The sequence below is a fragment of the Chiloscyllium plagiosum genome, chromosome 32 (genome assembly GCF_004010195.1).
Source record: "Chiloscyllium plagiosum isolate BGI_BamShark_2017 chromosome 32, ASM401019v2, whole genome shotgun sequence".
Classification (NCBI taxonomy): Eukaryota; Metazoa; Chordata; class Chondrichthyes; order Orectolobiformes; family Hemiscylliidae; genus Chiloscyllium; species Chiloscyllium plagiosum.
The window spans coordinates 13,249,114-13,275,123 of NC_057741.1; positions in this window are offsets into that span (position 1 = coordinate 13,249,114).

Here is a 26,010-nt window from a genome sequence, read left to right on the forward strand (position 1 = left end):
CAAAAATGTGCAGGTTAGATGGATTGTCCATGCTAAATTGCCCATAGTGAAGGGGTAAATGTAGGGAAATGGGTCTGGGTGGTTACGCTTTGGCGGGTCGGTGCGGACGTGTTGGGCCAAGGGGCCTTTTTCCACACTGTTAGTAATCTAATCTAAAGATATGCCCCTTTACAGTAACATATAGAGAGACAGACAGGGGGAAATAAAACACATGAGTATAGGGAAAACAGTAGTTTGTGATCATTGTTCCAAAATTTTGTATGGTTAGTTTTTGCTGATCTGAAGGTTTCTCCTCTATCTTCCATTTTTTTAGATACTTCCTCTGGTTTGCAAGAGGCACAGGGTGGCTGTTGCACTTATGATAAATGTGTGGCTTGTCCAATTCAAAATCACAGCTTGTAGCATCGACTGAATGCCAGAGAAACTGTTTCTTTTTTCTCTCATGTTTAATGTGACTCTCTGCAGAGAACTGGGAGAGCAAGGTAGTTTTGTTTTTAATCTTGCTGCATACCTGTTGCTTTCTCTTCTGAATTGAACTTTCTATCTTGCTCACAGCTCAAAATATTCACCTTTCTGACAACCAATAGCTGATGATATGCAGAGAAGCCTTTGTCATTAGTAACTGGCCTCCAGTCCACATCAATCAACTTCACTTGTAAACATCCCCTTATCTCCAGTCCACCTACATTTTGCTGGAACCCACAGCTAAACAAACAGGCATCACAAAAAATATCAAATTCCTTTCTAGCAAGACATGCAGCCACCCTGGTAAATCCCTGCAATTCAGACAGTTCTTTCTCATTTCAGGTCAGTCTTAAAAAGCACAAAAGTAAAAATACACAGTCTTTACGCAAGACAATGCTTGAAATTCAGGCATGAATTTGACCAAATATTTGCAGTGTCAATTTTAGGGAGTTTTATTGAACATTCACTCTGCAGGTTTGAGCAAGATATCCCATGCTTTTCCACATTGCTTACCACATTGCGTAAATACCAGGCCTCTGTGGAAGCATGCCTCCACTATCTTATATTTGGTAGTGGCAGAGGTCCTTTGCTCCAGCCAGGGCTTTCTGGATTTCCTGTCACTGACACCACATTCTAACCCTAACCGCACACCATGTCAAATATCACCAGGCACGAATATCCCTTCACAGTATATATAGTGGGAGGCAAATGACAATGAGAAGCTTCCAAGGGCTCATTGATGGTACTGGTCACACTTCATTGGAAATAGCGTCTCATATTCATAAATGCATTACTGTTCCGTCTCATCACCTGTCTAATCAACTGTGATTGTAACTGCAGTTATAAGCTACATCTCCTTCATGCCATACCATAAGAACATTAGAACGTAAGAACTAGGAGCAGGAGTAGGCCATCTGGCCCTTCAAAGTTAATCCACCATTCAATAAGGCCATGGCTGGTCTTTTTGTGGAGTCAGCTCCAGTTTCCCACCCTCTCACCATAACCCTTAATTTACTGTTCAAAAGATTATCTATCTTAGCTTTAAAAACATTTACTGAGGAAGTCTCAATTACTTCACTGGGCAGGGAATTCTGGTTGAAGAAGTTCCTTCTGAATTCAGTCCGAAATCTGCTCCCCCTAATTTTCAGGCTATGTCCTCTTGTCCTAGTTTCACTGCCAATAGAAATATCTTCTCTACATCTATCTTATGTCGTCCCTTCATAATTTTATATGTTTCTATAAGATCCCTTCTCATTCTTCTAAATTCTAATAAATGTAATCCCCGTCTCTGCAGTCTGTCCTCATAAGTCAACCTCCTCAACTCCTTAATCAACCTAGTGAACCTCCTCTGCCGCGCTTCTAGTGCCAGTACATCTTTCTCAAGTAAAGTAACTATGTTAGACCCCTGTCTGAAAGATATTAATCTTTACTTAATTGCCATTGTTCAATGTAATAGCATCACATGCTGGAAAATCTTCAAACGATTGAAAACAGTCCCTTGTCCCGTTGATCCAGAAAAGTTAAGAAAAGGAAACAAGGACAAAACTTGCTTCAGGGAAAAAACAGGGGCTATATGCCTTATGACTAACATATCTTCAATTATACATGATCATTTTTGCAACTAAGATCTATTAAAAGCGGGTGTCAATTATTTCTTGTCTGTTTTGCTGCACCCAATGCTCTTACATGCTACAGATATGATGTGGAGGAGCCGGTGTTGGACTGTGGTGGGCAAAGTTATAAAATCACACAATGCCAGGTTATAGTCCAACAGTTCTGTTTGGAAGTACTAGCTTTCAGACCGCTGCTTCTTCATCAGGTAACTAGTTGTGTGATTTTTAACTATGCTATAGATAGTGTTGCTCCTGCTCAAAGTCCTAATTTACCTTTCCAGAACACTGCTGTCACTTTCTCAGTTCCTTAACATCCACCACATCTGCTCTTTGCAGGCTCCATTAAAGTAACTTTCCCCTAAACGGTGCGTGTACTAGGAAAATCACTGCATTTCAATCCACATGTTTCCACTTCCTGAAACCATAGCTGTGCATAGACATCAAAGGTCTCTGCAGTATCACAGTAGGAAAATGGGAAACATTGCATGCAAGGATTAATGGCACACTCTATGTGAAGTGCACTGCAAGGACGCCAGAATAATCCAAGTATTCAAACCTTTCTTCTGGAGAGGTTTGTCTGCTCCATGATGGCCCTGTTGAAGATTGAGCTGAAGTGTATCTATACTCAGCCTCAGTTAGAGGGCTGTGTAATGAAGTCATCAACCATGGTGGCAGAGGTTGCAAATCCCAGAAGCCCTCATCTCCCAGGAGCTATCTTTGTAAGGCATCTGGCCTTTGAAATAAAACAGGAATGTGAAAGCATACAGGTTTCATGATAGCTTCCAGACTACCTGCCACAGACTTGTAAGATGTCACACCAATGATCACAGGTGACTAGCACATTGACGGAATAGAAGCTGAATTCAGATCTGCTCTGACATTTTACTTCCAATACAACCTGTGTGCAGTCAATAGCACACTGCACCTGAGGAATGCCAGCTGTCCTGCCTGGGTTGCAGCATTACCCTCATCACAGGGAAATGAGGCAAAGCACTGTGATTAAAATGCATTGATAACAGCATTTGTGGGTTAAGGATTGAGAGTTTCCCGGTGAATCCTTGAAGCAGTCAGTTTGCAGCAACAAGTTATTCCACTGTCAGCTCGACAACTGCCAGCGTAGGATGGCTACTCTGCAAATCCTGCTCCAAAATATGAGAAATGTTCTGGGATGGTCTCCTGGGACATCATCAGTTAAGAGTCGCAACACACCTCAGACAACTGGAGGAATTGGCTTCAAGGATGTGTCCTGACTGAACTGGGAAGATTACACCGACAATTGTCCCCCACTGTTCCGCAAGTCATCACAAAATGTATAAATGTGTAAAATCCCAATGAGTCTGACCAATTTCCTGACTGACAGCTGCTCAGACAAAAGTAATTCACACCCAATTATTTTCAGTAACAGTAAAAACAATTATTTATTGTGGCACACTTGTTTTTAACAACAGCAGTAAAAAGAAGGGATTCCTATTTCATGTAGCTTAAACTATACTCCTTCAAAACCCCTAAAACACGCACACTCAGTCATGACTAAGTCAGACAAAAACAATTAGTTTAATGCGTATGCTACTGTTGGAAAAGAATATTGACAGCGTCAATAAAATTCCAGAGATCAAATATCCAGATCACAAGATACAAAGTTACTTTTCTCACAGTTGTTTTAATATGTGCAATTATGATACACAATTATCTATGGGATGAAAGTTTTGATTAGAGGGTTGCTTAGTTGAAACTATATCTTTCTTCCTTTTGACGCTTTCTTGATTTTTTGCAGTACATGGAGAGAAAGAGGGAAGGAGGATTGTTACTTTTGGAATTTATAGCTTTTTGAAAAATTTCTGTATCTTAACCAATCGGGCTGCTGTTGTCAGTAAATTTCCCTGACTTATAGTCAGAGAGTCATAGAGATGTACAGCATAGAAACAGACCCTTCGGTCCAACCCGTCCATGGCAACCAGATATCCCAACCCAATCTAGTCCTACCTGCAGGTACCCGGCCCATATCCCTCCAAATCCTTCCTATTCATATACTCAACCAGATGCTTCTTAAATATTGTAATTGTACCAGCCTCCATCACTTCCTCTGCCAGCCCATTCCACACATGCATCACCCTCTGCATGAAAAGGTTGCCCCTTAGGTCTCTTTTATGTCTTTCCCCTCTCACCCTAAACCTATGCACTCCAATTCTAGACTCCTCCACCCCAAGGAAAAGACCTTGCCTATTTACCCCATCAATGCCCCTCATGATTTTATAAACCTCTATAAGGTCACCCCTCTGCCTCCAACATTCCAGGGAAAACAGCCTCAGCCTGTTCAACCTCTCCCTATAGCTCAAATCCTCCAATGGTGCTCAATCTGTAATTCTCTGTCTTATTGTTTCCAAAAAGCAATATTGCATTGCAGAGTTTAACAATATGTAATACTTGACTATCAGGTTGCAAACTTTTCCTGGTTTTCAAGTTATAGCAGTCCATCTCCCATTTTACCTTATCATACCCCAAAAAGTGAAAGGTATGTGGTCACGTACAGATGGTAGACTCTGGACCTCCTGTGCCTCTTCTATAGGGGAGCATCAACTGTGATTTTGTTAGAATAAAGCCAGCACAGAGCGGAACACTTGTCTTGATTTTCTTCCCAGAGTAACAAGTCCTTGTCTGATAAGGACTTTAACAGGCTAGAAGGATGTTCATTTGCCTTTTCAACCTTGACATTTGAATGTTCTCATGATCATGAAGTAATGAGTATTGAGAAGTCATAATGCGGCTGTACAGGACATTGGTTAGGCCACTTTTGGAATATTGTGTTCAATTCTGCTCTCCCCGTCGTGAAGCTTGAAAGGGTGCAGAAGAGATTTACAAGGACATTGCCAGGGTTAAAGGGTTGGGCTATAGGGAAAGGCTGAATAGGCTGTGGTTATTTTCCCTGGAGTGCTGGAGGCTGAGGGGTGGCCTTATAGAGGTTTATAAAATCATGAGAGGCATGGATAAGGTGAATAGACAGGGGATCCAAAACTGGAGGGCATAGGTTCAAGGTGATGGGGGAAAGATTCAAAAAGGACCTAATGAATTCTTTTTCACTCAGAGTTTGGTGCATGTATGGAATAAGCTGCCAAAGGAAGTGATGGAGTTTAGAGGCATATGGGCCAAATGATTAATTTAGGATATCTGGTAAACTTGGACAAGTTGGACCAAATGGTCTATTTCCTTGCTGTACAGCTCTATGTCTCTTTGACTCTAAATGAACCAAACAGGGAACTCCAGCACAGTGGTTATCTTCATTCTTTTCAAAATCCCGTGAAATATTACTCCGTCAAGTGAAGTTAAGCAAAGTCACATGATATTAAGGGACTAAATCTATATTGGTCACAGTTAAGCAGAATAATGCAACAATAAATTAATCAAGAATCAACTTTGGTTGCATGATTATAACTAAACTAAAATAGACTGTCAATGTACTTCCAGCCACAGCAGGGCTTTTCATAACTTCTCATATACCGGCCATGGAATTACAGGGCACAGAGAAATTGAGGAGAAGCAGGTGCGCTAGTAAGTGGAGGACCAGCAACAACCTTCTGTACCTTCCAAACAGCCTGGGTTTCTTAGTCCTTTTTTAAAAATTCAAAGTATACAGGAGAAAAAGTTGCTTATAACTTCAAATCTATATAAATCTAAACCAAAAGATCACAACACATGTTTATATTTGCATCGAGTTTGTAAAACGTATTGAATTATTTATGGATTCAGTCAAACAGAGATATCCAAAGATTATACATGTACAAACTTAAACATACATTGATAAAATTGATTATTAATTGAATACAAAGATTAATTTTAGTGAAAATCTAATTGCATCTTTTTTTTAACCATGCTTCAGGACAATTTATTCAACTATAGCTCCAACATTGGCATCTTCCAAATAAGTGCAATATTATTCAGTTTGGTCGTACCTGCAGAAGTAGGACAAGTAAAATACAGTCAATTGTTGCCACATCAACCCACTTCTCAGTCATCATAAAGTGATAGAAATTGTCTTCATTAGTATTATAAACAGGCACATACTCACCAATTATTGATGATTAGTTTATGTTCTACCAGGACCATTCAATTCATTAGTATCTTGTTTCAAACATGAACAAAAGATCTTATTTCAAGTTGAGGTGAGAATGACTGCTCTTGACATTTGTGCAGATTTGAGCAGAACATGATATCTAAAAGCCATCATAAAATGAAAGTCAATGGCAATCAGGAGCAATTTCTTCACTGGTTGAAGAGTCATATGCAACACAAAGGAAAATGATTTGGCTGTTTTAGTTCAACCATGTCACTACCAGGACATTGCTTCAATTCTTCAGTTTCTGAGGCCCAAGTGTCTTCAACATCTTTGTCTATGCCCATCTCTCCATAATATGGTCAGATATTCTTTGATGATTACAGATCCTTAGATAAGGTAACTGTCCATACTTGTATGTAACAAGATCTGGATAAAATTCAGGTCTGAGCTAATAAACATCAGCATCACACAAGTGTCAGATAGTGCCTGTCTCCCACAAGACAAAACTTGACCATCTCCTGGTAGCATTTCATGACAATATAATCATGGCATTCCCCATAATCAAAATCCTAATAATTATCAGCAGCGTAACATAAGTACCAAGGCTACAAGAGTCAATTGAGGGTAGAGTCAGTACAGCGGCAAGTTACTTGATTTTTGAATATTTAAAACTTTCCTGATTAGATGTTAAGGAATGACTCAATGTATGTTGTGGAATGCAGATCATCACAAATTAGTGCAATTAAATGCTATTGAGTGAAAAATGATGACAAAATTTCCCTGTATAGATACTTTTTGTTATCTACTGCTATGTAGCCTCTATTGGAAAAATGCAAAAATTACTGAATACTTTACCTTGATTTTTAAGAATCTAAACAATTTTATGTTTGCACTTGGTAAGACAGTTTATAATTTAACTTTGGCTGGGGAAAGGAGGACAGGTATTTCTTCCTAATACCTGCTCCAAACATTCAACCAAAATTTGTTTGAAAAATGAACTTTATTTTCTTTTCCTGACCAAGTCTTCACTGTAATGCTTGTCCTTTCCAGATCACTTCACAGTATCTCATCAGAGAGAACTCCATTGTCATTGCATTCAATTCAGTGAATTAACTCAACCTCTATAGCTATCACAACATTTTACAGGAATTATCAATTTATTACATGAAGGTGATGTATCAATTAACTTGATTAAGAAGCTATCCATCCATATTGGCTCAGGGTTATGATTATGATCAATATGTGCAGAAGAGCATGGTGCCATGGTATATGTTTTCAGAGCACCGACATATGCAACAAGAAAATCATGTATTCCACTCTAATGGATTAATGAATTCAGATAACTGGGCAATAAATATTAGCAAGACAAAATATAAATTCTTTTGCCCATGGTGAGGAGGAATAAAACAGCAATATCTACCCTGATGCTCCTGGTTATACTCAGACATGTCTTGGGAGAAAGTAGTTTTAGATTTCCCTACAGTAGTTGTGGCTCAACAGAGGTCAGGTGGGCCAAACATAAGAAGTGAGGAAAGGAAGACAACTTGGATTTGATTTTCCACTTGTTTCTGTTAGCTATTTCAGCTGAATCCAGGTGGAATGAAAACCAAACATATTCAGTCATTTTCAATCACATTGCCCACAGATTAAAATAGTTTTGATGTGAAACCAATTTTCAGCAGCATTTATAAAACTGCACCAGATTATCAACCTTAAATACATAATTAAATATATTTTAATTGAAAGAAATAGTGTGAAACAATAGCCTTCTATTAAGTTGTCTGTTTGCACGGAAGATTTTAATTTTGTGATGATACAAATGTATGCTAGCAATAACTTGAAGCAGAACTGAAGCAGTGCAATTTCAAGCTTATTTTCAGTGCTGATTGTTGCTTGCACCCTATATAGAAATTGTACTGATATATCCTAAAGACTAACAAAATTGATGTACCATGATGATGTGCAGAACATCTTTGAAATTTATAACAAGTCAATTTTTAGCAACTATTGTACATATTTAGCATGAAATTGATTAGGGGGGAGGAGAAAACTTTGAACGGACTCTTACAGAAAACTGAACAATGTAGGCTATGGTGAGAACTATGGCAGAATCATGTGAGAGGTGCCGCAAGGCCTACCTAAACATCGAGAACAACACATTGCAACTTTTGACTAAGTTACAAGCATCATATTATCATGAGGCAGTGGCAAGTTTGCCTATTAAGTGGGTTTACTGCTCATTAACAACCTTATTAATCAATTACATTGCATATTAATGCATATTAATGTGACAGTCACAGTGGAATGTAGAATGTTACTTGCTCAGTTGGCGGAATATGGATATCTCAGCATTACCGCATGAGTGGTTCCAGTCTTCTCCTACGAGGGACAGAATTCTATCTTCACATCTGATCTTGAGTACTGTCCATTTTGGTTTCTTCTGCTTTGTTATAGGATGCTTTCCCCCAGAGTTATAGAAAAGGAGAGATTGAGTGAGATGGAAGTCAGTGCCATGGCTGTTAATGCTGGTCAAGTGTACAAAAAGGCACTAAGGTGTCCTCAGTGAGTGTGCTAGTGACATTCAGGGTAATGGTATGGAGAGGTTATGGCAGAGCTATGGTTAAGGGAGGGAAATGTGAGCTACTGCAGCATGCTTAGAGACAATAGATTGAACACTTGGGTGGTGGATGCATTTGCAGACATACAGTGAGTGTGAGGTAGCAGAGAGAAGAATGTAACACTACTCTGGTGGGCAGAGAAGGTCATTGATCTTCTTATAGGGTTGCTAGCCCTTCCTCTAGATTGTACATTGGCACTGAGCTGGGTGGCAACCTTGGAACAGGCTGCCAGGGTCTTTGCCAATCCTGTAGAAAGAGGATGACCCTCTTCAGGACTATCAATCCAGCAGGATTTCTGCCATAGAGTCATGACACCATTTCTTCCCTGTCAGACGTCTTCGGGAAGACTTTTATTCCATTAGCAGGGAAGCTTCAAAATAACAGAGCTTATGATGTTTTAAAGATGTTATGGGCTCCACAGATTCTGGTTATTCAGCTGATATCCAGTGAGTAGTACATTATTCTGGAAACAGTGAGTGGTAGAATGTGACTAGAATCAAGGGAGTGGGTAGTGGGCACCATTTAGCAGTTAATGTGGTAAGTTTGGTAAGAAACAAAAAGAGAACTTGCTCGACCTCATGAAGAGAAACCTTAGATGAAACCTGGTAAAAATGACACTTGGCTCAAATAAAAATTAAAATTCAGCCTGATATGTTGGCAACAGTGAAAGATGCTGTAATTTTTTTTACCAATTTACTTGACTCAGCATTCTGTCACGCTCATGTTGCTGTCAGTTGCATGGTCGTCAAGGGTGAAATTATCTATGACTTGGTTTGGAACAGAATTCTAATCTCCTCCAAGGATAAGACAGCCATTGCTCTTTTTAAATCAGTGCACAAATAACTTTTTACCAAAAGCATTTCAAACCAAATGTTCACAGTTTATCTATCAGAATCAGTTTTTTTTCAGGATCACTTTATTCTATATTTGGGAGTAATTGTGGTATAATTGGATCAGAAATACTTGCCCTGCATTTGCAAGAATAAGCAGTCTGTGAAATGAAGCTCCATCAAAAATTGGCTTCAATTTAAAATAAGGCAGTACCATGTTTTGCCCTTCTTAATGCCTTTCCCAGACATTTTTGAAGCATGCAGGCATTTTATAGCCAAAGTAATATTATATTTTTAAAGTAGGAAACTCTGTGCAGTGCAATAAACAGCAACATTTTATTTAGGTACCAGTTGACAAATAAATATTGGCAGGAGCACTGAGCAAATTCCTCTGCTCTTGTCCAGCAGAGAACCATAAAATCATTTGTGTCTGCTTGAGAAGGCCAGTCGGCCTTTATATCAAATAGGCAGTACTTCTGACAGTGAAGAACTCACTTTGTACACACAGCGGTGTGTCAAGCTGGATCACCTCTTTGACTCTCTACAGAACAATTTTGATCCACAATCTTCCATTTTAAAGGTGAGAGGATGACCACTGTACGACAGCTAAGCTTTTTAAATTAATGTTATAGCGCATTTGATTAGGTCAAACCTGCCTGCAGTGGACATCTTGTAATGTACACTGTTATTTTGACAATTCCCTGCACCTTTCAGCTCAGAAGTGTTTTGTTCATAGCTTGCAGGAAGTGTGAACTGTCAATGGCATGTGGAAAGCAATGGGCTTCTGTGACAATTGAGGCAAACAAAACATTGATTTAACTCATGAGATTAAAGTCCTAGGCATGAAACAGGAATGAAGGATAAGAAGTTGAAAATAATTAGATAAAGATAAATAAAGAGGGGGGTGAAAGGTTGAATTGCAAAAGAGAGAAAGAAAGTGATAGAAATGAAAATCAAGACAAAAAAGACATTTTTAAAAACTTCAGCAACAATTATGAGGAAACATGAATACTCGGTTTAAAGAGATTAATTGGCATTGCATTACTAATCATCACTTTAAATGAACATAATTATTAGTGAAAAAGATTAACTTTCTGCAGTGAGTTTAATGGGAATTTAATTTAAAAATCCAACAAATTCTCAATTTACTGTAATTTTGAGTTTAGCCTTACCGTTAAGGAAATGCTAAACTGTCATAAATCAAGCAGAAGTTCTTTGGAAATCTGTTATCATGGTTTATCTTTTATTCCCCTGAACTTGCTGATGGATTTGAACACTAATGATAACAATAATAAAGTGTATTGTTTGCACATCTTTATTTGTCAAACAAGGTTTAGCCCAAAATTAACACAGTTCATGTAATATAACTTTGGCATTGAAACTTTTCCCCAGAGTTTATACCATGGGCCTATTATAATATAATCTGTGAACCACCCCAGGATTTGCCTTACTCCAGATTTTCTTGCCTCTGGCCCCTTGATTAGAGAGTTAGAAGTTAATCAATGAGAGGGTGAAGGGGAAGTTCAAGTTCCTGAAACATCAGGTAGAGTTTTCTGTTCCTGGCAGTGGTGAGCTTTAAGGCTGGAAAGGTAATTAATTAGCCAGGGAGGTGGTGGTTGTGTAGCCAAACCATGTTGCTCTCCCACCTCCACAAAAACACAGAGTCAACTTCCCAGCTGTTAATTGAGACCCTTGCATTGTTGATTATGGAACACTGAAAGACCTCAGCCTTCAGTTGCCAGCAGGCCTGACATAATGTGGGGTTTAATGATAGCTGTTATCTAACAAGCAGCTTGTCCCCTTTGAAAGGAGTAGTGGGATGGGTCAGCAGATGTACAAGGAGCTCCTTAGATCACAAGGCTATCAATGCATGATCAAGGATTTGGACCTTGGGGTTGCTCAATGGAGCTGCAATCTCACCTTTGATTCTGACCTCCCTGATCCCCCACAAACTCTAACCAGAATTCCCACTCCACTGATGATTGGCCTTGTTAAACGAGGTGTCTATGATCCCAGAATTCTGGGGGTTCACTTCCAGCAGTAGCTATTGGCTTTTTAAGTAGCGCTGTTCAGCACACGATTTTCTGGTCTCTGATTGTCTGTCTGTGCCTTCACCATTGGCTGATTGGCTTGTGATTCAGCAGGCCTGCCCATGAAGAGATAGCAAGGTGCCTCGCAGTCTTTCCAACTAGAAGGCGAGAACCCCAATGCCTCAATAAGATTCTGTCCAATTCCAAATGCATCTTGAACTTCAATAGTGCATTATACAAATATAGATGTTTATATATCGTGCAAAAAGAGTGTATTAACAACTTTGCCTTTCAACTTTTTTTATGCAAATTGTACTGACTTACTATTTCCTGTAAACTCCATTCCTTGCAGATTGTTGTTCTGATGTTGACAGTCTTGCTCACATGATGTATTACAGAACAGCAATGCTCCATCACAATGCATGCAGTGACTCTGATACTATGTCCCTACAGAATAAAGCCACGATGTTGCTGAGTATATAAAAGCAAAAGTTAAATAAACTCATAAAATCAGTCAACCATTGGTGTTAAAAATTGGACTTGCCTCTTTTTTTTGGAAAATAAATTATGTCCATCTTCATTCCACAAACAGCAAGGTTGATTTGTCTGTTTGACAATTCATATCCAAGCAATTCATAATCAAATGAGTAGACATTGCTTTTCAACATGTGTTTGGTTCTCGATTACCTCAGACCAGGATCATTAGTTTATAGCACCCTAAAGGAATATATCAAAAGATTTAAAGGCAACCTTGAATTCAATGTTGTTATTGCAAATGATTACAACGTGTCAATGGTTATGCATTTCTCCTGTAGTTTGGTGGAAAGAATATCAATAATAACAGCCAATATTACATTTAACAAAAGTCATATTAGATTCCCTACAGTGTGGAAACAGGCCCTTTGGCCCAACAAGTTCACACTGACCCACCCAGATCCATTCCCCTATATTTACCCCTGACTAATCCACCTAACGTTACAGGCAATTTAGCATGGCCAATTCACCTAGCCTGCACATCTTTGGACTGTGCGAGGAAACTCAAACAGACATGGGAGAACATGCAAACTCCACAAAAGACAGTTGCCCGAGGTGGGAAGTGAGCCCAAGTCCCTGTCGCTGCAAGGTAGCAGTGCTAACCACTGAGCCACCATGTCGCCCTTGCTGGCCAATGCCTATCGATAGAGTAAATGATATTACAATGAAGGAAAATATGGACTATCAAATTTTGACTTTCATCATCTGATTGTTATGCCCAAACCACTTCATGGACTAATTTTTATTTTAAACAGAAAGGACAATTTCTGACCTGAAATGGCTGCTGTAAACACTTGACCACAGACTGAGGCAGGTGCCGAGACCAATGCTGAGTAAGTGAAATAATTACACTGAAATAAATATTTTATTGAAAGACACTGAAACCAAGCAACTGAGTCAGCATTGCGAAATTTACATCTCCTGATTTAAATCAAATTCGAATGACAATTTCACAGGTTGAGTGTTGAAAGGCTCAATTGTCTGTTAGTCAACTGAGAAAAACAAGGTGATAGAATTCAAGGTATGTAGACACCTTTTCATAGGTGTTTTTGAGCAATGAAGGAGAGCAAAGGAAAAATATTAACAACAGCTGGATGTCTCTGTCTTTCTGCCCCTTCCTCTTTGCCTCTCAGATCCAGTGAAAGAGCAAATGGGGAAGTAACTATTCACTAAGAACTCAAAAATACGAACAAATTTCACTGTTACTGAGGAGGCCGGTCAATAATTAAACAACTGTGGTCAGATATTGAAGATCTAATACATTAAGGATAAGTAGGACTTTTAACATGTGCGCAATTAATTCTTCCTGCCTTAACTCAAGATTCTCTCCCTTTTAAAATAATAACCTGTGTTTGATGGTGCCACTTGCATTTTTTGTCAGAGAGCTAACATGTATTAAATCATTTTATTTTTTTCATTGGCTTCTTTATTTTGTTTTAGATAATTATATTTCAAATTTACACATGATGTGATACATACTAAAGAAAAATGTTGTGACTGAACAGTGAAGCAGAAAGTGGGGAATTACCCTTCATTACCTGGTTATAGCAAACTTTTAGGAAATGCTCGAGATGTGGTGAATGAATTAATTGAGTTAGAGAAAAATGAATTTAATCCTTCAAAAAATGTTTACAAGAAAATACTGCAAAAAACGTTTTCCCGAATCAAAGATTAAAAATGATATAATGTCTGTGTTTGCCATTAATGCTTTTGTGCAGCTGAATGAAATAACTTTGGTAAAGCTAACAGCTTTGTACTACAATGTTGAAAACATTCTCAAGGTTAGTGTGTTCACTTTGGCCAGAGTCAGTGTGAATAATTGCAACAAGATTTCTGCCAAAATGGAGTACCTACAAGAGTTGCTCATCCAGTTTATTATCCAAGGATGGTCTGACAGTGTGAAAGGAGCACCTCAAAAAATTCAATCATTTTGGCCATACAGAGAAAAACTTGATACATCATGACAATTCATCTTCAGGGCAAGCATTCCCAATTACAAAAAAATATTAAGCCAAAATAGCATTCCCATGTTACCGAGTGCATAGAGAGGTTAGCCCATGAGTCTTTGTACTGGCCAGGGTCTTCAATGACTTGCAAATGTATGTGAGAAACATCAAACATATCAATCTCTGCATCAGAAGGCGCCTTAGTATTCACATGCTGTTCCACCCACCTCTTGGATGAAAGTGGCAAAGACTTATTCACAGTACATGGGGAAGAGTACATTCTTGTGATGGATTGCTTCTTTAAATTTCCCATTGTTCTATGACTCAACACACAATGAGGGCAAACAGCATTGACACAATTAGTAATAATTTTCAGTCTATTCAGTGTCCCAATTCAAATAGAATCTGACAATGAAGCTCAGTATATTAGCAACTGTGATTCCACCATCTACGCTCAAATGGTCTAGTGGAACATATGGTACATTTAATCAAATTAATGATATGTCGACCAACATAGCAAGACTTGTACATTGCATTGCTGAATGTTCATGTAACACCAGTGGGGAATGGTTTAACATCCCCTGCAAAACATATGCTCAGAAGACAAGTGTGATTTACTTTGCCTAGCAAGCAATTGTCTCACTTTCCAATACATAGGCATTCTTCTTCAAAGTCAGAGGAGAATTAAAGAGATACATCATGATGTCTCCTTCCACAACTATGCATTGTGCATAGAGCAAATTGGAAATGCCAATACATGGGCACCAGCACAGAATTCTAAAATATGCAAGTGTCTAGAATTTACAAAGTCATTACTAATCATGGAATTACACTGTGAAGGAACAGAAGCCAGCTCAGACCATTGCATAACATATTAACCATTTATGAAGAAAATGAAGAGGAATACCTGCAATGATGATTATGTGGTGATGTTGAGCAACAGCGATCAGTAACAAGATAAGCAAGTTGTCAAACAAGTGCAACAGGGAACAACACACTTCTAACATGTATGATCACCAGATTAGAACATAGTGTGTAAAACCTCCAAACAATTACATTGAAATTTGAAATTTAGTTTTGTAAACTCCGTTTTACCCATTGTATATTTATCAATTTAACAATATGTGCTTACCTACAGCCATGACTTACATTTGATATAATTTTTTATCTTTGTAAATTAATGGGAGATGTGTTATCTTTCACAATGTGCAAGCCTTCAATAGATATGCTCATGACATGATTACTGTATCATTACATGTGACCTGAGGGTATAAATGTCTCATACAAAACCTTACCATGGACCATTTGAAGAAGGACAATAATTATGCTCCACTGTGACCTGAGAGATTAAATTGAGCCTAGACACTTTGTGCCCTGAGGGATTGTTTGTACTTAGCAATGCAGATATTCAGATTTCCATCAGTACAGATTTGACATACAGTGATCACTTTTAAAGTTACCTACTTTATCCATCAGCAAATTTTCTGACCATATTTCTGACTTTTAACAGTCTCGAATACATTCAATGGAGAAAACCAGGGAGAAATTCACTCAGTGCAGGAGTGGCATAACAGGATAAGAAACATCTCATTTTCAGAAGATTGGTTGCTGCATTTCATTCATTGAAGACCCCCAAGATACTTTGCAAAATGACTGAAGGAATGCATGTGCATCGTGAGGTGATAGGGTGCCATGAGGGTGAGAAGCAGACATGCCAGTTGAGTGAGGGAGGTATTGGGGCATTGGATTGGGAGGCAATGAATGGAGTGTCGCATTTGGCAGGACTCAAGCAGTTCAGCAACAAGAGCTGGAAGTGGTAGATTTCAGTTCTGGTTCCCACTCTGGATGAATGGCGAATTAGTTTGGGGTGTCATATTACCAGAGTAGACTATTCAGCAAATCAATTTTGCTCCACCATTTTAGCAATCTGGCTGCTCAAACACTTCAATGCCTTTCACCCATGCTATCCCTATGTCCCTCGATGCTAATGGTCATCAGAAATCTATCAATTGATATCAATCAAGTGGGAATGGGGGAGCTGTAGGTTGTGGAGTAGGATTAAATTTAATACTTATTAAGTATTAGATTAAGTTTTCAATCCTTTAATTTTTCCTGGATAATTATTCAGTTTAAGTTAGTTGGAACCCTTTGAATTTCCCAAACTTAACATAGACACTTTCAGAAATTTTCTGATCAAGAAAATTACCCATCTGAAGATTCAATTTTTTTGGCAATTTCCACAGAGTCATCTGTGCTGGGATTCTGCACAACTCCAGTCTCTCTTGAGGAAGTGCAGCGAAGGTTTACCAGACTAATGTCAGGATGGCAGGATTGATTAAGTTAGGATTGTTATCGCTGGAGTTCAGACAAATTGTGGGGTGGTGGGTGGTGGGGGAAGCAATTTCATTGAGACTTATAAAATTCTAACAGGACTAGACAGGGTAGATGCAGGGAGGATGTTCCTCATGGTGGGTGTGCCCAGAAACAGAGGTCATAGTCAGAGGAATTGGGATGGACCATTTAGGACAGAGATGAGGAGATATTTCTTCACCCAAAAAGAGGTCAGCCTGTGGAATTCATTACTACAGGAAGTAGTTGATGCCAAAACATTGAATGTATTCAAGAGGCAGCTAGATCTAACATTTGGAGCAAATGGGATCAAAGGTTATGGAGAGAAAGCAGGATTAGGCTATTGAATTGGACGGTCAGCCGTGATCGTGATGAATGGCAGCGCAGGCTCGAAGGGCCAAATGGTCTCCTTCTGCTCCTATCTTCTATTTTTCTATGTTTACTGTTCCAACAACTCTCTGACCACTGGAATAACTAGCTGCAATGAATGTCTGATGGGTTCTCAATTCTATCTCACTTTAAATTAAACATAATTATCTTCTATAGTCTTGTAATCATAACAAACTTCACGATGGAATATTGTAGAAAGATTTTCATAAGTAGCATAATCACAGCTCCCAAACATTCTAGATAAGGATTTTAAAACTAGTAAACTTCCATTGAAATTTTGAAACTGATTACATAAAATAGTAATCAGCCAGAACGTTGTGGCAATTAGCATTGATGTCTGACACAGAGTCTAACTGGATAATCTTTCAACAGTTTATGCTCTTTTCATAAAGATTCTATCAGGTATGGTGGTGGTGGTCACCCTTGCAAGCAGTTTGAGTGTTGCAGACAAACACATACCAGAGGAGAAACAATTCCTTTTTTGGGAAAAGTAGTGTCTTAGTCATCAGGTAGTTTCACCTGCTGTGAGTACTAAAATTCTAATCTTTTGTTTTCCCCACTTTAAAGTTAGGAACTTTGGACCAATCTCAAGACTTTTCAAGTTGTGTTCTCAACTGAGAACTCTTACAACATGATATCTTCAGATATATGCCCTATTACTCTGATTATGAAGATGATCATTCCATTTCCCTTGTATATTGCTACGTTAACACAGTTGAGATCTAAACTTAGTAGGAACATGAGTTCAGTTTCAACCTCCTTCCATAGTTATTTCACTATTAATGAAATGTGTATATTGCGTATGTTTTTCCTTTCTATGTGCAATAATTTTCAGTCATTCATACTCTGTGGCAATGATCTTGTAAATGAAATTCCACAAGGATCACTGTCTTGTTCATGTTGAACTTCTTTTATGTTACAGTATCGTAAGGGATATGCAAGCCTGACAGTGCAACAATCCAGATTTGCCGGTATGGTATAATTTGCATAACAGCAATAATCAAAGTGGCAAGGAAAAGTTATCAGTAATTCAAAAAATAAGGAAAGTGACAGAAAAATTAATAAAACTAACTTGTGTATGGAATAAAATACAACAAGATGAAACTGAAAAGGCAAAATAACTACATCAAGAACTTTCAGGTTTATATGCACTTGTGATTTTGCTGTGCCTAATTTTATAAGTCAGATTTATTTTATGGATAAAACTTATGAGATTCAAATTGAATATTAACTTATTAATTTACTTGATCTTGAGTTTTCCAGTGCTCTTCTGAGCAAACAGGAAGGACATGAGGAGTTAATCCTTAAATTGGGCTCCAGTGGCAAAATTCCACTAAATGCCAACCTGACAAGCCACTGTATCAAGAGGAAGACTTTATTTTTTACTTTGCTTGTGAGCTAGGAAGAGCAATATGCTCCGTCTCTCTGCTGTGAGGTACTTTTAATATTCCCTTCTATCTCTCACCGCATATCACAGGTACTCTCCACATTTAATTCTAACCTGCCAGACAGCAACCCTTCAGTTTTAAGCAGAATTGGAGAGAAAAAGGCAGAAGAGACTTAAATTGCAAATTGCCTGAATTTTACCTGCTTGACTTTGATCCCAAGTTAAAATTGAGGTCTTAGCTCTGCACCTGTCTCAATTGTTGAATATCTTCCACTTTGTAAACAGTCAAGATTGGGATCCATCTGTTCCTGTGACCAGCCAACTACGCAATTTAAGCGATTTTTGATACCTGCCTCATTTTTTATTAAAGTTTCGTTGTTTCTGCTAGGGTTTAAAAATAGTTCATCATTTCTGTGCCAGTATATTTAATATTTTTTCCTTAAAATATTGCCAGCTTGTTATGAAAATAGCATCATTATTTTCAGACCAGATTGCCAGTCTTTTATTTACATCCTCTAAATATTGACAGCTGCTAATGGAGGCTGGCTTCTTCATCTGCTGTTATGCCAAATTCTTATTCTTTGGCATCTGTGCACCTTGGTGTTCAGAGTTTATTTGAAAAGATTGTGGGAGCTCTTCCAAGGAGCAGCAATCACCAGACATCAGAAATCTCTTACAGGCTTAGGCCAGGGCCTGTGTTTCCTGATCCAGATGATCTTTTGGGTACAGGGGAAACCTGTCATTCAGATCCCCATTCAAAATGAGGGCCTCATTTAATGTCCACCCTCCCATCCTGGCACTTTCCCCTACCACCGCAGGAATTGCAAAACCTACGCCGACACCTCCTCCCTCACCTCCATCCAAGGCCCTAAAGGAGCCTTCCACATCCATCAAAGTGGTCTCCTCTACATTAGGGAGACTGGACGCCTCCTAGCAAACCGCTTTAGGGAACATCTCTGGGACATCTACACCAATCAACTACACCACCCTGTGGCCCGACATTTCAACTCCCTCTCCCACTCAGCCGAGGACATGGAGGTCCTGGGCCTCCTTCACCGCCACTCCCTCACCACCAGACATCTGGAGGAAGAACGCCTCAGCATCCGCCTCGGAACACTTCAACCCCAGGGCAGCAATGTAAACTTCAACAGTTTCCTCATTTCCCCTTCCCCCACCCCACCCCAGTTCCAAACTTCAAGCTCAGTGCTGTCCCCATGACTTGTCCTACCTGCCTATCTTCCTTTCCACCTATCCACTCCACCCTCCCCCCCGACTTATCACCTTCATCCCCTCCCCCACTCACCTATTGTACTCTATGCTACTTTATCCTCACCCCCACCCTCCTCTCACTTATCTCTCCACCCTTCAGGCTCTCTGCCTGTATTCCTGATGAAGGGCTTTTGCCTGAAACAACGATTTTACTGCTCCTCGGATGCTGCCTGAACTGCTGTGCTTTTCCAGCACCACTCTAATCTAGACTCTGCTTTCCAGCATCTGCAGTCATTGTTTTTATCCACTGTGAGACAACAGTGCTAACTACAGTGCCACTATGTTGCCCTGCATGCATGTAATAGTAAATAATTAAATTCCTGACTTCTGAAATGATGTAGGCTGCTGGGAAAATACAGCGAGATCCAATAACTGAGATTATGCTGTCCAGTTGCAGATTGGATTTGTATGGTAGGGTAAGAATCTTAGTAATTAGTAGTAACAGACACATTTACGTATATTAACATATTATTGCCAATTCTTGCTTTATATGAATGCAGTTTTCTATTCTCACACACAGTGGAGAGAAACTAGATGGCAACAAATCCTATTATGTAAATCTGAGTTTGGCCCTGCAGCTCCAGATCACCCTTATCTTGGCCAATAGTCCCTTAGCACCATCAATAGTGACCTCCTGTCCATGGAGGTTGGTCTTGGATATGATACATTACCTTGTCATGGCACATCTCAACTCACTATGAAAATAGTTCACCACTTCAATACTGCATTTTTTAGTGCACCAACACCATTCATTGTAATGCTCCAACTGAGCTGCTGCACTCAGCAGTCTCGTGAATTGGATGAAGATGCATCTAAGGGATCTTATCTTACCTTCTTAGCACTCATTCACTTTGTGCCTACTTAGATGCTCACAATATCTCATTCTTACCACTTCATTGAGAATTTACTTTCTCACCATATTTCTGTCTTCTTCCTTGTATCTAATCTGTCTCAACCAGTTTCAATCAGATCCCTTTTCATCCTTCTATACTGCAGTTAATGCATGCCCAGTTGAACCAATCTCTTCTCATTAGACAACCCTGCCATCCCTGGTATCAGCTTAGTGGTCCTCTGCTGCACTACTTAGTGTTTCTTTGATAGAAAGACAAAAATTGCAAGCATTACTCCAAGTCTTATTTTAACAAGGCCCTGTATAACTGCAGTAAAACATTCCTACTTCTGAACTTAAATCCTGTTGCGATCAAAGCCAATATGCCATTTACCTTCCGAAGTGCTTGCTGCACTTGCCTGTCTACTTTTTTAGCTGGTGTACAGATCGCTTATACATCCACTCTACCCAATACATCACTATTTAAATAATACGCCTTTTTGATTTTCAAATCAAAGAGTATAACTTCACATTTAGCCATATTTCACTGGATTTGCCATGTTTGTCAACTCACTCAACTTTTGAAAATCACCTGGAAACCCCCTTCTCCTCCAAATTCACAACCCCTCCCAGTTTTGTGTCATCCGCAAACTTGGAAATGTTGCATTGATATATATATATCAATGAATAGCTGTGATGCAGACAATGACCTGTCACTGACAGCCACTCAGAAAAAGACTTAGTTATTCCCACTGTCTGTTTCCTGTGTGTTAACTAATTTTTGATCCAGGTTAACATAAAAGTCTCCTATCCCATTTGGTTTAACTTTGCCCACTAACCATTTATGATGAACCTTATCAAAAACTTATTGAAAATCCAAATACATCACATCAACGGGCTTTCCTTTAGCTGTTCTACTCGTTACATTCTCAAAAAAAAAACACCAGTGGATTTCTTAAGCATTATTTGTCTTTCATAAAAACATAGGAGAAAGTGAGGACTGCAGATGCTGGAGATCAAAGCTGAAAAATGTGTTGCTGGAAAAGCGCAGCAAGTCAGGCAGCATCGAAGGAGCAGGAGAATCGACGTTTCAGGCATAAGCCTGAAGAAGGGCTTATGCCCGAAATGTCGATTCTCCTGCTCATTGGATGCTGCATGACCTGCTGCACTTTTCCAGCAACATATTTTTCAGCTTTCATAAAAACATGCTGGCTTTGCCCAATCCTGTTCATTTCTTCCAAACTTCTCTTATCATGTTTTTTTTATAATAGATTCTAGCTATTTCCTTGCTATGGATGTTACTCTAACTGGCCTGTAGTTTTCTGTGTCTTCTCTTCCTTCTTTTTAAAATAGTGGGGCTACATTTTCCACCCTCCAATCTATAGGAACTCCTCCAGAGTCTATTGAAGTTTGGGAGTTGATTATCAATGCATCCAATATTTTCCGGAGTATCTACTGTTCTCCATGTGTACTGGAAACGTCTGTTCTTGGCTGACAAGCACTGACCTAGTAGGTTCCTCGATTTTAAACATAGCACCAATATGATGCCAGCACAGAAATACCAGCAGATCTCAGCAATGGTGAGCTGCTAGTGAGTACAAAATAGTGAGTGAGCAACACCACAGGGGTGCTGTGGAGACATGGTACATACTTAATAAGATGAGCAGCAGATAATTACATTTGACAACTCACTGGAGCTTAGATACAGTTTGGTAGAAAAAAACAGAAAGACAGGATACTTTTTTAAAATGGCGAATGTATAGAAAGTGATGGTATCCAAAAGGACGTGGATGTCTTTTTTTCATGTCACTAAAAGCTAGCATGCAATAAGGGAGGCAACACTATGGTGACCTTCATCTTGAAGTGATTCAAGTATGGAGTGAGGATGTCTTGCTACAATTGTGAGATTTCAGCTGAAGCATTGTATAGCTTTTTGGTCTTCTTATCTAAGTAAGGACACAGTTACCATGGAGAGAGGGCAATGCAGGTTCAATATTCTAATTCCTAAAATGATGAGATTTTCTTTTGATAAGAGATTGAGGACATTGGGTCTTTATTCTCTGGAGTTAGACAAATGAAACACAATCTCATTGACACTTACAAACTCCTTACATGGTGATGTGGACAGGATATTTCTCCATGCCAGTGACTCGAGAACCAGGGTACATAAATCTCACCATATAAGAATGAGAATAAAGGAAGGACATTTGAAATTGAGATCAAAGGATGGCTAATCTTTGGAACTTTCCACCACAGCAGGCTATGGAAGCTTAATCATTGAGCAAGTTTAAGACAGAAATCAATAAATTTCTCCATGCTAAATAGGTATAAGACCCCAAGTTGTCTGTATCCAACTTCTTAGGAGGACAAGTAGTATCAAATAGATTTCTGGAGAGTAATGACATGAAGGTATGTTGACAAGGGGCATTGTGGAAAATGATAAGCCATGACTAAATTAAATGATACAGTAGACTAAATGACCAATGGCTTATTTCTGTTCTTATGACTTTTGTAACCTCTTCATAAAATTTGAAGTTGCACAGTTCCTCAGGTACAAAATATTGCCTTGTTTTTCCACTGTTAGTTTCTTCAGTTTGTAGTAGTTAATATTGACTCAAGGTGGGAAATGAGATACATGAGCAAAGGGACCTAATGTAAAAATCTTCAGCTACAGGCTGAAAAAGAAAAGTAAAAGACAGTGCTATAAAAGCAACAATTTATCCGCTGCTCTTCCCAAATTTCTGCCTCTATAGCACTCTAAGCACATTATTCATTACTCATCTGGAACACCACTTTAAATATCTTTAAGTAAGCTGACCTTGCATTATGGTGAAAGATAAGCTCATTCAGGTGCAGGCACAGCCAGTTCTCAGGGGCTGCACTTCCAATGCAGAGATGCTGGAATTAGGTGATCAGTCACAACTTGTTGTGATCAAGTTGTCTTGTCTGGACAACACCAGTGTTTTTCTTTGAAATGTGTTCTTGAACTTGTACTATATTTAGAATGGATGTTCACTCTCCTGCAGACTGAAAATATACTTCAATTGATTCCAGTGGTAACTGAGGTACACCAGTATTGCTGCCATTGCCGGACTGGATTTAGTGGAGAAATAAGTGAATAATTTCCTTCTGAAGTGAATGCAACAGCACGAATTGGCCAAATTAATCAATTCTACCCAAAGCAGAAATGACATAAAGCATTGCTTTGTTTCTGTTGAAACGTGTTAGCATTAAAGTATTTATCTTAGATATCAGTTGAACTGTCGTCTTGTATCTTCACAAAAGCAAAAGTAAATAGAGTTTCCAGCTGAACTCATATCCCTCACCATCAGATAATACTGTGTAGTGAGTAATGGGCAAATCATTGACCAAACATTGCAGGAGAACCCTTTGTTACTGTATTTTCTTTGCTTTGACAGCAGTAAAAAGGTAAAAAGCCAGAAAGCACTAGCCTGAAGACTTAAACCAACCTGACACTGTAAATCTTCACCAGAACAGATTTAGCCTAAACCTTTGTATTAAGGGGAGGTATCAATTCAATGGCTGCCTTCTCTGAAGCAAAGGGGTGTGAATGTACGACCCATTTGAGGTGGAAGTAAAAGTAGAAAAGTCCATAAAAATGTAGTTAGAGTTTTGTCCAAAATAAAATGCCACAGAAGCTGAAAATCTGAAATAAAAAGATAAAAATGTTCGAAATACTCAACAAGGTAAGACAACATCTGTGAAAACAAAACCAGAGTTTATGCTTGAGGTGATGACCTATAATCAGAACTGGAAAAGTTCCAAATGAAATAGGTTTTAAGGAGGTGAAATGGATGCAACTTTAGAACAAGAATGAGAGGGATCATTTTTGATAGAGTGAACAATATGAGCGAAAAACTGGTGGACACAACAGAGGGGAGTTAAACAGATAATGCATTCCAAAGAGATGTGAATGGCAGGATTATGAACAGCTGCTCCAAAAGTCAGAATAAGCAAAAAATATGATTAAAACTGAAATGTGCAAAGTAACAGAAACAATTTGGGGGTCAGAGATTAGAGTCTGAATTTGTTGAACTCAATGTTCAGTGCAGAAGGCTATAAAGCACCTAATCAAAAGATAAGGTACTGCTCCTCAAGCTTCATTGGAATGATGCAGTTGGCTGAAGACAGAGATATCAGCATGAGAGCAAATTTGAGAATTAAAATCAAAGATGACGGAAAGCTGGGGTTATGCTTGCAAACTCAACAGAGGTGTTCATGCAGTGAGAACCACGTTGTGAGCAGCAGATACAGTTGGCTCAATTGAAAGAAGTACACGTGATCACTTCTTCACTTGAATAAACAGAAAAAATTTCTCTTGTAATAGAGTCTTAGAATAGGAAAGCATTGAAGTGATGCTGATTTTTTAAGAGGCTATTGATTTGACTGCAGTTCAATTATTGTACAAAATGCTGGACATCGTATTATTAGGAGGCAAATGGAAAGCATACAACATACTCAGAATAGAGACTTCAAATGATTGGAGGGCTCTTGATTTGTTCATCTTTCCTCAATGAAGGTCTGTTCCCTTTGAATAATGAGCCATCTTGCCATGCAAGTGGACGATAATTCTGTAAGACTGTCAATTGATGGAGCAGAGTATTGTGAAATATATATGTCAGACCTGTGTGCAAATAAGTGGTCAATCATGTGGATAAGTTGAGGTATGAAAGGTTAGAACATGCAAGTTTGTATGTTACTAGGTTACATTTATCCTTGTAAATGTAACAAGGATATGCGTTAAATTTGGGGATTGGAGACAGACAAACTGTGAAGGAGCATCCTTTGGGTAGAGATAGACAGGTAACAGTATGTGGTAGAATTAATATCTTACCAGTGACCAGTCCAGCCAGTCACAAACATTGAGTAGTGGCTCAGCATGCTTAATGAAGTGCAGAAAAATTGACAAATGTGATCTTGTCTGAAATTGATACCAAACCTGTCAAACTAAAAGAGACAGCCCTTTCCGATATAGCCTGCATGGAATCTATGTCATTAACTTTAGCATCCATTTTCAAAATACAAACTGTCCTGTAGGAACTGCAACCCAAACAATGCCCCCACACTCCTCCACAGATCAAAGGCAACATGAAATAGGAAGTGTCAGGCAGTGATAAGGGGATCAACATTCAGAGGTTTTCATCATGACCATCTGATGAAGCAGCTATGAAGACCTACGCTGGGACAGAGGCTGTACTTTTAACACTACCATTCGGAGGCATTCCGAGTTGACAGCTTCATGTGGCAACAAAAGTCTACAAGACAAAAAGGCAGTAGAAAGCAGACTGCCCCCATCTCATCATAAGCCACAGAGGAAGTACCTCATAAGAGTGATCATGAGTCCAGATTACTGCATCTATACTGTCACCTTGTGGGTCACTTGGGCATTTCTGATGTAAGTAGCAGTGAAATGGTAACAGTACAATGTTAAGTAATAAAGCACTTGGAAAGATTGGCTTGTATGCTCTTTGGCCATCTCTTTTGCCTCCCTCTATGGACTTTTAAACATGATGGGTACATTCCTTTTCAGGAAATAAGCACACAAATCCACGTGGGCCCCTTTTCTCATCATCATGAGCAAATCAAAATCTGTGCTGAGAATAGAATCTTACAAGTTTGGGGCTTAAATCATTTTCCTGGTTTCTTAGTGGAATCGTTACATCTGATAATACAGTAAA